The sequence below is a fragment of the Tyto alba genome, unplaced genomic scaffold (genome assembly GCF_018691265.1).
Source record: "Tyto alba isolate M040663 unplaced genomic scaffold, T.alba_DEE_v4.0 Super-Scaffold_22, whole genome shotgun sequence".
Classification (NCBI taxonomy): domain Eukaryota; kingdom Metazoa; phylum Chordata; class Aves; order Strigiformes; family Tytonidae; genus Tyto; species Tyto alba.
The window spans coordinates 4,947,010-4,963,969 of record NW_024881296.1 but is presented as its reverse complement, the minus strand read 5'-3'; positions in this window follow the sequence as shown (position 1 = coordinate 4,963,969).

The window sequence follows — 16,960 nt, the reverse complement described above, 5'->3', positions numbered from 1 at the left end:
TCTCTCTTACTGGGGTGGGGGGCTCTGGGGCTCCTCGTTGCTTCTACTGTGTCATTCCCCCCCTCCCTCCCCCAGGTGCCCAGCTCCCTCAGGGAGCCGCCACCCTAAAGCCCTGCCAGGCCTGGCACAGCTCCCTGGGTCAGGGCACATGTGCAGGAGCGGGCAGCCTTTGGAGGAGGACCCTTCCTGGAGCACAGGGCTCTGGCGGGAAAGCAGTGCTTGAGTTTTAGGGTGTCCCTTTGCTGCGAGAGACAGCAACGCTGGGACATAAAAGATGACTTTCAGCTAAATTTGCAGCCCAGGAAGGTTTTTTTGCTCTGCTGTGACTAGGCTAAGGGTGCACTTGTTCCACATTTTGGCTGGGTTTACCTGCATTAAATTGAGACCTATACATGAGTGCATTTTTTGTAGCCCCATCCCAAAGGAAAAGCCAACTGGAGGAGCTGGCCTGATCCTTCGCTGGTATCTGGGGGCAGGGAGACCCCCTGGGCAGCCCTAGGAGCTCCTGAGCCAAGATCCCTCTCTGAGTGACTGGGGCTGGACTGGAAAGCAGGGACACGGCTGCTTCTTTACAACTAAACATGAGCTTTTACTTTCCATGTGCACAAGTTGTTGTTTGGTGGCACTTTTTTCATCTGACAGCTCTGTGTTGGGATTTGGGGAGGTGATTAACTAATGTTAAGTCCTCAGTCCTTGACCCCTGATCTCGGGTTTAATTGTGGCTTCAGTGGTGTTATGAGATGGATTTTAGGACCTGCTTCTGCTATTCGATTAAAAGGCTGCTTTAGAAGAACAGAAAAAAGTTAAGTTAGAAAAGCAGCCTCACAGATTAGTCAGCGATCGATGTAGGGTACCTGCATAGACTCAGCTTTTCCACCTGCATGATTAAAGTTTGGGTCCTAAACCCCCAATGGAAGGGGCTGATTCTGGGGGGGAGTGACACTGAGCCAGCCACCCCTCTCTCCAGCCTGATCAGAGTCAGTGGGGGCAGGGGATGCTTTCTCCCTCTGAATGAAGACCTAGGTTTTGTGGTGCCAAACTTGGGTTTAGGACTGCTCCTGAGCGCAGCCGTGGGCAGAGGGCGATCCTCCAGCAGCCGGGGCATTGCGTGGGCACTGCCTTGCACGGGGTGGCTGATGCTGCCACTGGCAGCTGTCTCTGCTGTCTCCAACAGCAGCATTTTGTCTTGTACTAGCCCCCAGCATCAGCTATTCTCAATAGCTTTAGCGCTAATTTCATCCTGTCGAAGTTAAGTGCCAAAAAGTGCATTTTTACAGCTGAAAAAAAAAAAAATAATAAAGACTGGTTTCTTGTTTTGGTTGCTCAGTGAATGAACTGGGAGGCAATGAATTTGTAAGCCTTCGAAACCAAACCTGTTGAGGTTTTAATTTCAAACCAAAACAGGTTTTTTGATCTGAAACCAGCTTTTTGTTTGGGCTTGTGATTTTTAGCAATTGCAGGCACAGATTGTTTGGAAACAGGTGAGTGGGATTTTCACATGGCTCACAAGCCCTGCTGTTGGGAAGGTGTTTTGGGAAATTTCACTTGTGTGCAGCAGTCAGGGTTTGGTCTTTGTTGTGCATTTCTTGATAATTTCATTATCCTCTCTGCATCTGTAACAGTGCTGTTGGCAGCAGGCAAAGGATCACCAGGACCGGCATCCTCTGTTTTGGGGGAAGCAAAGGAATAAATGTGACTGCAGAGGAGTAAAAGGGAATAGGAGGAAGGAGGCAGGACACTGATGTGCCGTGGGAGGGAGGGTAATGGTGCAAATGCACCACCAGCATCCTCTGGGGCTGCAACTCACTGCTTGCCTCACAGCTGGCTGGACCTGTAGTGCAGGACAACCCTCCGTAACTTGGCTCTGCAGTTACACCCAGTGGGCAACTTGAAAAGATTCCCTGGATGCAAATATCACCAAGGGATGGAAAATCCAGAGAAAGAAAGAGTCCTTGAAGGGACAAAAGTTATGAGTGGCTGTTTAAATGAGCTCGGGAGGCACAGCCATGGCTGGGTTTTGATGTAAGCTTCCCCAGGGTCTGCAGATGTCTCGGCTGTTAGCAAAATTTTTTCAGAAGCTAAGTAACAGGGAAAACCTGAGTTATAAGGGACAGACTTGAGGGAGTCTCTGAGCAGAAGAGCAAAGGGAATCTTGGAGAAGATGCGGGCACTGAAGGTGTTTCCTAATTTCATTTGGGTAGAGATTTTGCTAATGTGATAATCTGCATCGCACAGAGAACAGCATGTGGCCCAGGTGGGCCACCTCCCACAAAATGTCACGGTTCTGTTCCCCGTTTGGGAAAAGGAACTGGCACTCCAACATGCTTCTCCCCTGGGGCTCCAAAACTGCAGAAACTAAAAGCACTTTGACCTACAATATCTATTGGGTTTGGCTTTGCTGAGAGGACCTGAACAGCCCCTCAGCGCTGACACCAGTGCAGCTCCAGGGCAGAAGTGGGGCCAGCAGCGTGCAAACCTCCGGCACTGCGGCAACCCTGGGCACCTTGTCCTCTTCTGCTTGCAGGGACCACAGCCAAACCCATGCTCAAGGCCATGCTCTGAAACCAAAGCGTGAGGCTCGGAGGCAGCTCTGGCCACCGTTGTTCAGGGAGTGCCACAGGCAGCCCGGGAATGAGCCTCTCTGTAACCCCACCTCAGGGAGCTGCATATATATAGATCCCTGGAAACAGCTTTCTTCCTTGGCACACCCCTCCCGCCCATAACACCCTCCAAACATGCCCTCCCTGCCCTGCTGTGCCCTCACTGCTTGGCTTCCAGCAGCTTCTCTCCCTTCCAGGGAAAACAAGGCTTTAAAGATGATAAATCTCTAGTGCGGGAGGGAAAAGGGAGAGGACCGCCTTATAAAAAAGCTCTCACACATGCTCAGAGATGAGCAGCCTAAAGCCAGTGGCAAAAGGCATCAGTCCTCGCCCCCGGCTCACAGAGGCATGGGGACCTGGGTTGTATTTGCAAAAGAGGTCATGCCTCAGCAATTCTGTTTAGGTTGTCCTCTTTTGCCAAAGCGGGAGTGCTGTGGGTAGGGGTTCAGGTACATGAATGTGAGGGGACTTCTGTACGGATGCAGCTCTGTCCTTTTCCCAGGGAAAGAGCAGCCCTGGTGTCCGGCACACTCAGGCAGGGCCAGGGGGGCTCCCACAGGCAGTGCTGCAGCGGTGGCAGGGGACAGTGGCCCTTGTCCCAAGTTACCTTGTACCTGCCGGTCCTTCAGACACAGACATCACCTCATCTGTTTGCGTGCAAAATAAAATGAGCTTACACTGCCATTAACAGTGGCTGGTGCAGCGCTCGGGCTGCTGGTGTTGCGCTGGCTAGGGCAGCACTGGGGAAGGGGCACAGAGAGCAGAAGAAGGGCTGGCCACTGGCGTGGTGCGAGGCCCACAGCACTGCCGGCCGTGCTGGGGGAGCAGGTGATAACGGGACAGTCCTGCCCTTCCCAAACCTGCCTGTGGCTGCAGGGAGATGGCTGTGTGTAGGGGGAGGGATGGGGGGCCCTGCAAGTGGGAGGAGGTCTAAAGCAGATCAACCTGAAAGAAGCCAGCAAGGTTTCCCAGGGCAATTGTATCCGATTCTGTAAGATTTTTTATTTCCCTTTAGCCACCATAATCACAAAGATTGGTTAAAATAACAGAGGCGTGAGGGTCTAAACTGGTTTGAGTTTGCTGGTGATGAACAACGCTGTTGCGGGGCTACCTGCCTGTGGGGTACAGCCGATGGGCGCAGCAGGGAGCTGTGCCTGCCTTGCACTACGTCCCGTGCTGAAAAGGAAGCGTGGCCCTGGTGCAGAGGCTGTAGAACAGGATATTTCTTCCATAAGGATTTTTTGTCCTGGAAATCCTTACCATCACAAAAACAAACAAACAAACAACAACAACAAAAACAAACAAACAAAAAAACAAACAAACAAACAATCAAACAAAAAACACAAAAAACAAAACAACAAAGATCTACCAGAGCTCCCTAACCCCAATCATTTTGAAGTAGTGACGGTGGTGTTCCCACCTAACCCCAGAAGCACTGCTGCTGGTGATATGCCATGTTTCTGCAACTGCAGGAACTGAAGAGTTTACTTTGGGAGTTTGGTTTTCTTTTTTCTCCTCTCTCATACCAAGCCCACCATGGTTTTCCTCCATGACTACGAGCAAGTCAACACTCATGCCTTCCCTTGTTGCTAGCAAAGTGGCTTTTCTGTTTTCCATCGCAAAGGAAGATAATGAGGAATAGCTAATGTTCATGAAGGGTTTTGAGATGTTGTCATAGAAGGTGTTTGGGGAATGTGAAATACTCACGATCCTAAATTTAGCTTTGAAAGTCATACAACCCAGTTTCCTGGCACAAATACCAGAGAAAGTCTTGAAATCTGAATGTTTTCCAAGCGCGGCCAGAAGCTGGAGGCTGCAGTAGCCGCCGGCAGTGCCGGGGATCTCCGGCTGTGCTTCCAGAGAGTCCGTCACCTTGCAGAGAGATTCCTCCAGAACTGTCCACCTCAGCAACCCCAAACTCCAGCAGTTTCTGTCCTTGCTCTGGGTGTGATGCCTCCATACTTGGCATGGAAGAGCCCTGCAGGATAAGTTTGTTCTTCAAACCTAGTAAAAGTGACAAATTTAGGAGGATTACAGTATTCCATCCAGCTAGCCCAGGGGCAATATGAGAAATCTCTCTTGGGATAAATGTTTTAGGAAAAACATGGCAATTGATTTTAGACCTACTACACTGAGATTTGCTTCCTCTTCTCTTTATTTTTGTTAACCCACTGAAACCAGCCCATCCTGGCTGAGAGTACATGGTCGAGGGGTTACGATCCCCCTGTTCACATGTGAGGGGTTAAATGCCAGACAGGTTAATAAAGAATATTGATCTGCTTAGACAGTAAAATATAGCATTAAGTGGAACTTGGTGCTAAAATCCAAAGTCCAAGTTAAAAAGGGTGTCATTTAATCCTTGAGGTGCTTAACCTCTGCTCCTGACACCTTGCTTTAATTTTTCTTAGTGCCTGCTGCACGTGTTCCTGTGTGGAGAAGCGACTTGACATAACTCCTGCCACATCTTGACTGGGATCCAGAGACCAGGTGTAGCTCTGCCCAAACTGGAAGTGCTTGGTTTCTTCATCAGCTGCAGCTTCCCACTGCAAAGGCTGCAGCAGGACTGCGGGCAGCACAGGGAGCACACCTGCTGAATGGGCATCATTGTTTAAAAATAAAAAGGTAAGAGCAAAGAATAACATGGAAAATATTGCAAGGTCAGCAGACAGCGTGGGGAGGGCTTGTGTCTGGGCAGGGGGGTCTGGGCAAGGACAGGACAAATGCTGGGAGCCACGGACATGGAGGCGTGACCACGTAAGGAGAAGGCGTCTGGGATGATCTGTAGCACAGGAATGATGGGGGAAGGCTCCCAGGGGTTCTGTATTGACATTACACTCAGTATTAATTTTTATTATTTATGGAGGTTAGATTTGGCCTATTTCAGCATTGCAGTGATTTTTCAGCCCATTTATCCAGTCTCATATAACTTCTGCTGGGTTAGACAAACCCTCAATTTAACAATTTGCAAATGTGCTGGAGTTGATTCATGCGAGTAATCCTCACTGAAGCCGCTGAGAGTACAATGGATTTGGTTAACGTTTAAGTGCTTGCATGATCAAGTCCCAGATTAAGAAACAAAGCCATAGCAATAATAGCAATCACATGAGGAAACAGAAGGGAGGAAGAGGGAATAATTCATTTTATTGCTGTAAAATCAGAACATGGCATGCCTTGAGGCCACAAAATGATCAACTGGAAGAAAAAGATTTAAAAAAAAAAAATTCTTGAAATGTGTAAAATGTACGCATTTAATCTATTGCCTGTTCTGTAGAGCTTTTGTTGCTGATTTCATAATTCACATCTGGTTTTCTCCATTTTCTGTTGAAGAATCAGTCTGAATTAAGGACCAGTTGAGCAAATGAGGGTACAGAAAGAAACTGAAAAGCAGTAAGACCCAAGTCTGGACCACGGGTATTCTGTAGGAGTAGCAGCTTTGACAAATAACATAAATGGGTGGGAAGAAAAAAAAAAAAAAAACATTTAAGGAGAAAATTTTTTATGACATAACCGTTGTCTCACTGGCTTTGAACTGGGGAAGAGCGTTAAGTTGCAGAGCTAGAAGCAAGGGCAGGCTCAAGCTCCGAGGAGGTATTTTCCTTTCCAGCCCTGGTTTATCTCTAACCAGCAAGATGGTAGGTGGCTTCTGAGTAGTTTTGGAGAAATTACCATAAATATACTGACAGCATATGGGAACGATGTTTTTATATGGTAAGTGTAACCGTGAGCAGGGTTTGGTATTGCTAAATGAATATTTAAAGCAAATGTCTGATAAGTTCTTCACTGGCAGTTTGACTTGTGAGTCACGTTGCACAGTCCCAAACCATGCCCCTCTCTATTTATAAAGTCATGCCTTGCTATATCTGACTTGCTAAATAAGCCTTCCAAATTGCGGAAGGGATTCTGGTGGCGTATTATGGGACGCAGGGAATAATTTAGAAGAGTAAGGGAAGTTAGAAAGGGCACGCAAATCTCCGCATGCCTGCCACCTGCTGAAGAGCAGGGCTAATGTCCTATTTGGCTTTTCCACTGTGAAAAAAATGTGTAAGGCGGGGGGCCGTCAGCTTTAGTCTGCTGGGCACAAGGTGGGGAAAGAGGAGCAGAGCGAGGGTTTGCCTGAGCCAAGCCCCAGCTGTGTTTTAGGATGTGTGGAGGAGCTGGGTGAGGTTATTCCAGGGAAGCATGCCCACAGACCCAACTGCAATCAAGCTGGTGGTTCCCTCCCACGGGGCCTGGAGGGAAGGCGTGGAGCTGCTGCAGCTGGTCCCTACCCCTGCCAGTGGAGAGGAGCAGAGTCTCCGCGGGGGTCCCCGCCGGCATCTGCCCAGGGCCCGGCCGCACGTGAGAGCTCTTTCCAGGTCGCTGCCCGCCGGCTGGCTGCCGGCCGTGGGGTGTCTGGTGCTCGCAGGGCTCGGGCGCGCAGGAGCGGTCACGGTCGCATCTCTGGAGCTGCGTCCCCCCCTTCCCAGGGCTCCGGCTGTAGCTGGGGAAAGGAGCGTGTCACCGAACACCGGGCTGCAGGAGCCCTCCCGGAGGCTGCGTCAGCGTCCACCTCCGGCGCAGGGTCTCTGGCACTGTCTGTGTAGCTCCCTGGGACGGGGAGGAAAAGGCTCCCTGTGCCCTGCCTGCTGCTGCCTTCTGTGGGGCGGTGACGGGCCCCCCGTTCCCAGCAAGGACCCAGCCAGCCCCCTCGTGCGCAGCTGCTGGGTGGAGCAGGGAGACCCATTTGGTGTTTGCTTCAAATGCCCAAATCCGTGACTCGTGCACATCTCCCCATCAAGCAGGCGGAGGGGCAGGGGTGATGAGGCAAAGGGGCATGGGGTATGCAGTGGAAATCGTACTGGAGAGCACAGCAGTGGTGCCACTAAATGCACTGACCTGTTCTGCCCATCTCCTCTCCTCAGGCAACAGGCAAAGAGGGACAAAGACATGCAAAGCATTTTTAAAGGGTGGTTTGGATGAATGCATGATCACCTTTTTCCCTGTCACTCCTTTTTCCATGGTGGTCGCCTGCAAATGACCAGGCAGACAAGAGACCAAAGCTGAATCTGGGGTACACGTGCATCCTTATCTTCGGAGCTACTGTGGGGCCTGAGGGTCACGTCTGCTGCTTTCACAGAAGGAAGGGTGTTGCAGCCAGAGTGCTTCAGGATCAGCCTGTAACCCAAAATTGCTCATTGTTTTCTATATTTAATGAAGGCTCTTTCTACTTGTATCTCTTGGCCAGACCTGTCCCCTGAGCAATGTCCAGGGAGAATCTTGGGTTCATGTGGCCTTGCTCCTCTCCACAGAGAGGTTTGATAGGGGAGGTATGGAGGTCAACTTCTGCAAGAGACCCCTATCTTCCTTAGAGCCTTAGGGGGTAGCTGTAAAATTGCAAATATTGAGGTAGGCAAGTCCAGTACATTCATAATCCTCCTTGGAAAGCAGATCGGTAGGGTTGTAGATTTGCCTGTTTCTGAGACTTTAGTGACTGAAGGTACTGGTTTTATTCCTGCTTGTCTCTTTCTGTGTGCCTCCTGGAGCTAATCACTTTCTGGTGGACGTTGTTTGACTCTGAAGGACTTCACAGGAAGGAATTTCTTCCCTGCCCAGCTTAGCAAGGCTGGGCTGCCATAGCGTTCATTCAGCTTTGCTGAGCACCTTCCTCCACAGAGGCGCCGGTGCAGGCAGTCGGTCGGAGCACCACAGGGTCAGTGCACTGAGCCGTCGCGCAGGGCTGTTCAGCCAGTGGTGCAACTACAAATGAATTAGTATTTCACATCCAGAGAAGACACGGCTCAGCCCTTTCACGGGTGGGGGATCGGGAGTGTGGGGATGGCAGGGATGTCCACACAGCTCCCACAACCCAGAGTCCCAAACTACCAGTCTTATGTATCAGGAGTAAAGCCACCCACCTCATCAGCTGCTGCTAGCAAAATACACAGCTCAAGTTTGCTCGTGGATAATGCTTGTGTTCTCTCTCAGCAAATCCATAGCTGCTATGAGCTTCTCCAGCGAGCTCAGCTCAGCTCAGTGCAGCTTTTTTAGTTCTGTAACCCCTGAATTTCCCCACGTTGTTCATCACCCCTGATCCAGGGCAAGCGGTGGGTGCAGCAGAGTCGTCTCTTTCTCACTGGGGCGGTAGGTGAGTGCCTGTGCTGGGGCAGGAGCTGGCAAACTGCACAGCCAAATCCTTTGCTGCTCCAAAACCAGCCCCTTGCAGTGCCTGTGGCCCCCTCAGAGGGGAAACTGCACATAATTCTTCACATGCAGCCCAGCTGACACTTACAGTGTTTTTTCCAGACACCGATGTTTTGTTTCGTGTGGGATGGCAGGAACAAGGGGGTCCAGCTGCCTTCCCCCCTTGGTGCCGCTGTGGGCTTAGGACACCACAGTGGTTTGTGCAGGGAGGGGTCTGGTTCGTGGGTAGCTCGGTCTGGATTCACACCAGCAAGCTGTGGAGATGAAAGTCAGCACAACACCACTCTCCAGAGCCAACAGGTTTCCCGTGTCAAGTAGATAATTCATTATAAACAATATACACAGATGTCAGCACTCTCTAGGGGAGCTGCTCACAAGTGGTGCACAGGTTTTTTTCAAGGGCATCCATTTGTCAAAACCGTTCTCAAGATAATTTCTGGTGCCTGCGGGTGGATGCGGTGCTTCAAGCTGGGGCTTTTTCCACTGGACATCGGTTGCACTTGCTCCCTGTCCTCCGAGAACCAAAATCCTGGCGCTAAGCTGTGTGGTGGTAGATTTGAGGTATCTTTTTTGTGAGAACACCTCAGGGTCACTAGCTGCCATTGGAGACCGGCTGGACTTTTCAGTAACTGTCTTTGTGAGGAGAATGCTTTGCTGGGGCATTCTAGGATGGAGAGCACTAAAGGGGACAAACAGGTGTCTGGAGACAAATGTATTAAAATTTTAATCTGGGGAGATCTGGGGAAATGGCTGTAGGTGTTTGCTTTTCTGTATTTTAAATCAGTACTGTGTATTGCTGAACAGCTAGGTTTTCTCCCAGGAAGCAATGACGCCCTTAAGACACAATGGAAAATTCTACAAAATGCTGGATGGCATGAGGGGTTGCAACGACACCACCACCCCCACCCCCCACCCCAAGTAGGCTGGTGGTTTAATTACAGAAATTGAAGGAGGCGCAGGTCATGTCACCTGCTGCCCATGCAGAAGGGGCGGTGGGGCACAGGGCAATGCCAAACCATAGCCAGGATGGCTGGTGTCCAGCCCCGATGGCTTCGCAGTGGTGCTGACAGACAGGCTGAGCCCATTCTGCCGCCGGTTGCTACCAGTGTGTTGTCTGGTGTGAGTCTCACCCTCCCCGGGGCGCCTTGCCTTGCCTTGCCTCGCCTTGCCTTCCTTTGCCTTCCCTTGCCTTGTGGCAGCATCACTGCCAGCTCTCTCCTATGGACAGACCCAGGCTGGACGCTGAGGTTGGAGACCCAGACCCAGCGTGGACCTTTCCAAAAAGAAAACCTCGAAGCTGGTGGCCGGTCAGTAGCGCTGAGCACGTATGTGTGTGCTCAGGCTGCTAGCTGGGGTTGCTACCAAGCCAAAGGAAGGAGCACAGTAAGACTTTAATATCCCTCCTCGCTGGAGGCTAAATGAACTCTGACGATGCTGGCGTTTCCCAGTCCAATAGCCAAATGGCTGATCATGCACCTCCATAGCTGCGGAGACCTGCACACACGGAGTTTGCACGTCTGTAGACTCCAAAGGGTTAAAAATAGATCCCGCCCCACTGATGGCACATTTTATGTCCATTTAAAGGTGTGCCATGCTTTTAATGTGTTTCCATCCTAACACTCCTCTGTGAGACCTGAGAAAATGCCTTCATGGTGGTGACATTTTGTTTGAGGCCTTTTTTTTTTTTTTTTTGAAACTGTGGCTGCCTGGGCCAGCTCTCCTTTGAAGTGCTATTTTAGGGGGGCTGCATTTGCCCCTGACTGCCCTGTTCTAAACAGGGAGCCGCAGCAGGATTGCCAGCACGTTTGTGGTGCTTCCTGCTGCCGCCACGGTGGTGGCTTCCCTGACACGTAGTCAGCAGCTAACAAGTTCTTATTTCTGAGCAAGGCGGGGACTCGCTTTCTAAATAAGTAAAATGCTTTCCTTCATTTTGATTTTTTTTTTTTTTTCCCTGATGTGCTGGGGCAGGGAAGACTTGTTAGAAGAGCACCATCCTTTCTGACACTCATTCGTGTTGGCCATGTGGGGTGGCGGTGCTACTTTTGGGGAGGACATCCCAGCAGGTACCGGGCATACACGTGCCTCCGAGTGTCCTCCATGTGCGCTCCGTAGGAAACAGCTGGGGCTGGACGTGGGTGCACCTGTAACCCCAGTTCCTGCGTGACCCACCCCTGGCCCAGCACCCTCCCCAGCCCCATTGGGGCTGCTGGGATCAGCTCCCCTGGTACTGCCACCTCCCCACCACCTCTAAGGCAGCGGAAAAGCAGTGCGTGCTGGGCACACTGGTGCGTATAGGGCCTGGCTCCCACCAGCACTGCAGGGCAGGGGGGTTCCCACACACGGCTCCTGAGGCCATGGAGTCTGCTTAGGATGCGGATGGGATGAGGCGATCGGTACAGCACACAAAGGGGCACTTGGGCAGGTTTAGAAGAAGGAAAAGCAAAGCAGAGCTGCTGCAGGTCCTGCCATGGAGGGTAGAAAAGGGGTGGGGGCTGGCGTGGTGGCAGCGGTCTGCACACTTTGAAGCAGACGCTGCTGCACTGGTGGCCGGGAGCGGGGAGCAAGGCAGGGTGCCCGCAGCAGGGGGGTGCCAGCAGGTTTCCTCTGCAGAGCGATGCTGGCGGGAGCCGCGTGCTGCTTGAAAAGGGGATTTCTCTGCTGGCATCCACCAGGTCACGCACAGCGCAGGCCATCACCTCGCGCCGTGTGAAACCCAAGAAAGCCTGGATAATCTCCAAAGGGCGGACGAAATTCCCATATCAAGCAAGCCTCAGTCTAGCTCTGCAAAAGCCCAGGGTGGTTTGCCTTCATGGGAGGAACTAGGTGCTTTTATAAGGGGCTCCATTCCTCCCCCGTGAGCCCCCAGCCAGTCAGCGTGGCTGAGACCATATTAGGGATGCTGTTCCCAGAGTCCAGCCTGCACACTCCCATCATGTTCCCCATAGAAAGGCTCCCCACCAGGTCCCCCCTACCCTCATTTAAAGAGGCAGCGAAGGCTGTGGCTTCCAGATGAGAGGCGGGGAGGATGGGGCCCAGCTCCTCATCCTCCAAGCCAGCGCTCTTCCCAATCAGGTAGAAATGAGGACAAGCCAAGGTGGCAGTGGGGAGGGAAGGGGGAGCGGCCAGCCTGCCGCCAGCCTACCGCTTGTGGTTCCCAAGCCTGCTTTCTCCTTCCCGACCACCATTTCCCAGTTTCTTTCTGCTATCCCTGTGCACTTTTGGAAGCAATTATGAAGCTCAGCTCAGCAGCTGAGCCCTGTCCCCAGTCAGAGCCAAGCGCTCGATGTCACTGGCTTTATTTGGGACTGAACCTTGGCAGGGCACAGCACTGCCCCGTCGAGAGGCTGGAACTCCTGCGCACTGCTGGGTACTGCCGAGGGCAGGGAAATCCCCTCTCAGGGAGCTCCCCACAGAGCCTTCCTCCTGCCCCCTGCCCCACCGCGGCGTCCTCCTCCACCCCTCACCCTCAGCTGGAGCCGGCAGGTCCTTCGGGGCTGCTTCTCTAGATGGGCTGGGGAAGAGAGTTTAGCACACAGCCTTTTTTAAACTGGTGCTGGAGGTGCGTCAGAAAAAAGGTAGACGGCTGTGGCAATCTTCAGTGGATGATCTCAAAGCACACGGTCGCGCCACTGAGGTCCGTAAATGGAGTTTACGTTGGGGTGAGGCTTATTCTGTGTCAAAGACCTACCATTCCCAGGGGGAGGAACAATGAGATAAGGTTACACAGATTTCACAAACTGACAGTGAAGTCAGCCAAGAGTCAACGCTGAGCTGCCACTAATTTCTGGTTTTTAAAATCAGATTCGGGAATATGCACGTGAGTTGGGCTTGTTCCTTAGCCCTCTCATTGCAAATTCTGTGAAGTTTTTTCAAGCATTAAATTGTTTTCCACAATACATTTATTATTAACCCTCAGTTTACTTCTTGGAAAACTGAGGCCCATCACTGTACAGCCTGGTGTTAGACTCAGGACCAGCACCGGGCCCCGTGACAGGCAGGTGCCAGGTTTGCACGTGGGGAATGATGATACATGTGGGTTCCTGTGCTGGAAAAACTAGCCCAAAGCCACGGGAATGGCTTCCATCCCCATCACTAGAGGTGTTGCTAGCCCAGTGGCGATGGGCTGAAGCACTGATCTTTCAGAGCTGATTGTTCCAGCAGCACTCCCTTACTGCTGTGAGATGGGGAGCAGGTTACAGCACAGGCAACCTCCGTTTCTTCCCCGAGATTTGTGTTCTCCCAGTGAAAGACTGGCTCTCAGAGGTGACCAGTCTGTGCTGGAGATTTGTAATCCCTTGCTTGTGGCAAATGCTGTACCAGCCTTTTGGGTGTTGTGCTGTGGTCCAGGGGTGAAAGGGGGAGAGGGAAACTTGCCTGGGATTGAAAAAGGAACATGAACAGGAGGAACAGTAAAAGTAATCCCAACCAGTGGCTGGATTGCTGTCGCAGAGCTCCTGAGGGAAGGGAATACGAGCAGAGAACAGCTTTGTGCAGCATTAAGAGCTTGAGATAAGGTTGGAGGAAAGTGTGTGGGCTCAGATACTTCTTTACTGCCTGCCTCTCCCTGAATGGGTGCACACAGGCCACCTCCTGCCTTGGCTTATGGAGGTGGCATCCTGTAGGTGTTACTGAGACCGTGCACTAGCACATTGGAAGTGAAAGTGTTGGGCTCTGCCACTTGGAGCATGATCCAGTTCTGCCTTGATGATTTTATATGAAAGTGAGATCCCTCCACATGGAGAACTGCCTCAATCTCTGCTTACCCTTTCTTTCAGGAGAACTTCAGAAATAACATGAGTTATTTCTGAGAGACATTCAGAACTCAGACATTCCCAGGCTGGGTTTCTTTGTTTTGAACTATCCGCTTTAAACATGGAGAAGAGGTGGCTGCAGGTTCCCACAGCATTACACCTCCCATCCCCTCTCCAGCTTCTCTCCCAGTTCCTGGTGGAGACGTGGCCAGGCTGACAGCGTGGAGCAGAGCCAGTGAGGGGGGAGAGGAAGAAAGCAAAACAGGGGGTGAGGGGAGGCAGAGGGGACCAAGACAGGGGACATGTACATGGAAGTTGCCTTCCAGGATTCCTCCTGCCTCTTCACCATGGCCTGTCCCCACATCATGATTTGAAACATTGGACCAAATCTGCTCTTTCTCCTGAGGGAAGCCTAGGAGCTGGGCACAGAGTGGGGCCAGCCCTGTCCCTGCAAGAGTAAATCATCATGTCCTCCCCAATGCTGGGCAGGCTTCTCAGAGAGAGAGAAATGCAGGAACGAGGTAGAAGGGCCCAGGGCCCAGAGGCACGAGAAAGCCCAGAGCTGGTTTTCTGGAGCAGGATTGGACCCAGAAAATCCATGAGAGGTGACAGTTCCTGGGTCTGCCTGCGATCATCCAACTGTGAAGAAACATGTTTTGCTCTGTAGGAAAGAAAGGCAAGTGGGCAGCCTGCACAGACCAGGGGAATGCAAGCAGATCTGATGAGTGACATAGGGGAACAAGGGTTAATTTGCTGGGGAGGGAGAGGCTGGGTGTAGGGAAGTGGGAAGGCAGTGTGTGAGTGTGAGTGGGGTGTATTCACAGAGCCACTGAGCTGTGAACAGAAAAGCAGCCCTGAGCTCTCTAGCCAGCCTGCTGGTCACCAGGGCTGCTCAAGCAGGAGATAAAAAGAGAGTAGGTGGGGTATCTCTCCCAATTTCCCTGCCTCTTCTTTGGCTGGCATGTAAGCTTGGATTTTTCTCTGACTGAGTAGACAGCCTGCAGATGTGTTGCTGGGGGCAGCTCCTTGACGAGCATCCTGTTACTGCTGACCTTAAGATCTGTTCCCTTGCTCGGACTCCCTTGACCTGTCCAGCAATGGTGTGCAACCTTGCAACCTTAAGGAGCAGGAGCCAGGAAGAAAAGGAAGGGAAAAAAGGGGCTGATACCAGTAGGGACCTCGTTCTTTGCCCATGGTAACAGTTTTTAAGCTGTGAGCTGAGCTGCGTTCACATCAGGTGGTGAAGAGCCGGCCTTGCTGGGTGCCCACTCCAGGACTCAGAGCTGCAGCAGCCAGAGGACACTCAGCAGCGGGAGGTGTCTCTGACTGCTCCTGGGTCCACATCCCTAGCACACAGCCCAGGGAGCTACCTCTCTCTTTCCATCTCCTAAAAAGGTGGATGGAAAGCGTGGACCTTCACAAAGGCTCAGGAGCTGCTGAGGTTGCTGTGAACTGTGCCATCACGGGTGCTTGGAGGCACAGCCACTCAGAGCTGTAATGGTAAAAAGCTTCAAGTTGCTCCAAGAAAAATGTGAGATTTGCACAGGTAACAGGATTTGTGCTCAGAGCAGATGGAAGAGGGGTTGCAGGGCTTTCCCAGCATGTCACAGCCCATGCTGGTCATGACCAGATTTCCCGGAGCTCTGGATAACAGCATCAGGCAGTTCTGGAGGACTTTTGCAGCCAAGCGCACTACGGCTGGCTAACCTGCCCCACAGAGCATTTGAATCAGCTCTTCTGATCCTTCCCTCATGACAGTGTTGCCCTGTGGGCAGCTGGTGCAGGCCTAAAAGGGATAATAGACCATGAAACCAAAGAACCTGCATCTGCAGGATTAACCAGACTTCTATTAACATCGCGATGGCTTGCTTTGTGAAGCTACCCCTTGTATTTGGCAAAGTCTCACTGATCTAGGTGAAGGCGGAGTTTCATAGGTCTAGGAAGCCTGTGCTTTTTCCCCACCTGGCAAAATACTCTTGCTGATTTGGATTTTATGCTGTTAAATACTTCAAAAACACAGTTCTCTGAGAAACAGTTTATTCCTTTTCCCTGTTTTCTCTCTCCTCCAGACTTCACTCAAGCAACAGCTCAGCAGCCCAATTTCAGATCATGACGGCTCCTGCTTCAGCTGGCAGCCAGTCTGATAATCTGAAAGATGTGTTGACATGTAATTTTCCACTCCTACTACATATAAACTGTCCACTGTCTCCCCTTATTGCCCAGAGCCACAGGGAGGTGCAATGGCAAAAGACTGCAGGTCAAAACCATGTGTAAACTGCCCATATGATCACCCTGTGTCTTTCTGTGACCACACTCTGCAAAATAATATCCACGCTCATTTTTCGTTACCTGCTACTTTTTTTCCGTAAAAATCGGGTTATCTCTCTGCTGTTGACTTTGCCGTGATTATTTCAGACAGAAATAAGACTGTTTCCCAGGCCAGGCTGCTCTCCTCCCTAGTGAGAAGCTCTGGTGCTCCCATTCGAACAGAGGTAGCAGAGGAAATCAGGACTCCTGGGGTTTGGTATTGATCGGCCATCTGCCATGGATCTGGCTTGAAACTCTCAACCTACCTGGTCACCTGTGTTGTTACCTGTAGGAAAGCAATGATATGGATTAAGAAGTGTAACTAAGATCCTCAAGGGAAAAGTGCTGTAAAAGGAAAAAACATATTTAGACTTTCAGCGTTATGGTTCAAATGGTGTCTTTATTTATTTTTTTTGAATGAAGGGGAAACCCCAGAAAAATATACAAGAAAGGAAATTCTTGTGTTAGTATCAGCCTCATAAATATTGTAGTTCCTCATTCAGAAATCGTTTAATAACTGGCTACTCTTAGCCCATGGAAGTCTCTGCCATGATGTATCGAAGCCAAAACTCATTAGGATTAAAAAAATAATAGTGTTTATACAGCTACTCTGAGAATAACCAGATCTGCTCTGTTGAGGACAGGGAATGATTCTTGTCTGGCACATACGGAACTGCTTGGCTCTAGCTGGAGGGGTGAGGGAGGAGTTGTCCTGCACCCAGCACGGTCTTAGCACCCTGCCCCAGAGGTGCCGAATGTCTCCGGAGCTGGTTTGGGGTGGTGACTGGCCCGGAGGGACACTGGGCCATGTTCCCTGGAGGTTGCTGCACTGTAAGCTGATTGTCACTGCACATTGCCACTGATTGTGGCAGGCTGTGGGGAATGTGCCCGACAGCCACCGCTGCTGCTTGCTTCGGTCTTAGGTAACGTGTGATTTTCAACATCGGCATTGCTGGGTATATCTGCATGCTTCTGTTACTGATCTTTTTATACAAATGGTCTCCAGTTATTTTCTAAGCCTGGCTGCTGCCAACCTGCCAGGCACAGTGGGACATATGTGCAAACCGTCGGACGGGAGAGTTGTGCTGCAGAGGAGGAACTGGAGCAGAAGTGTGAAGGTGC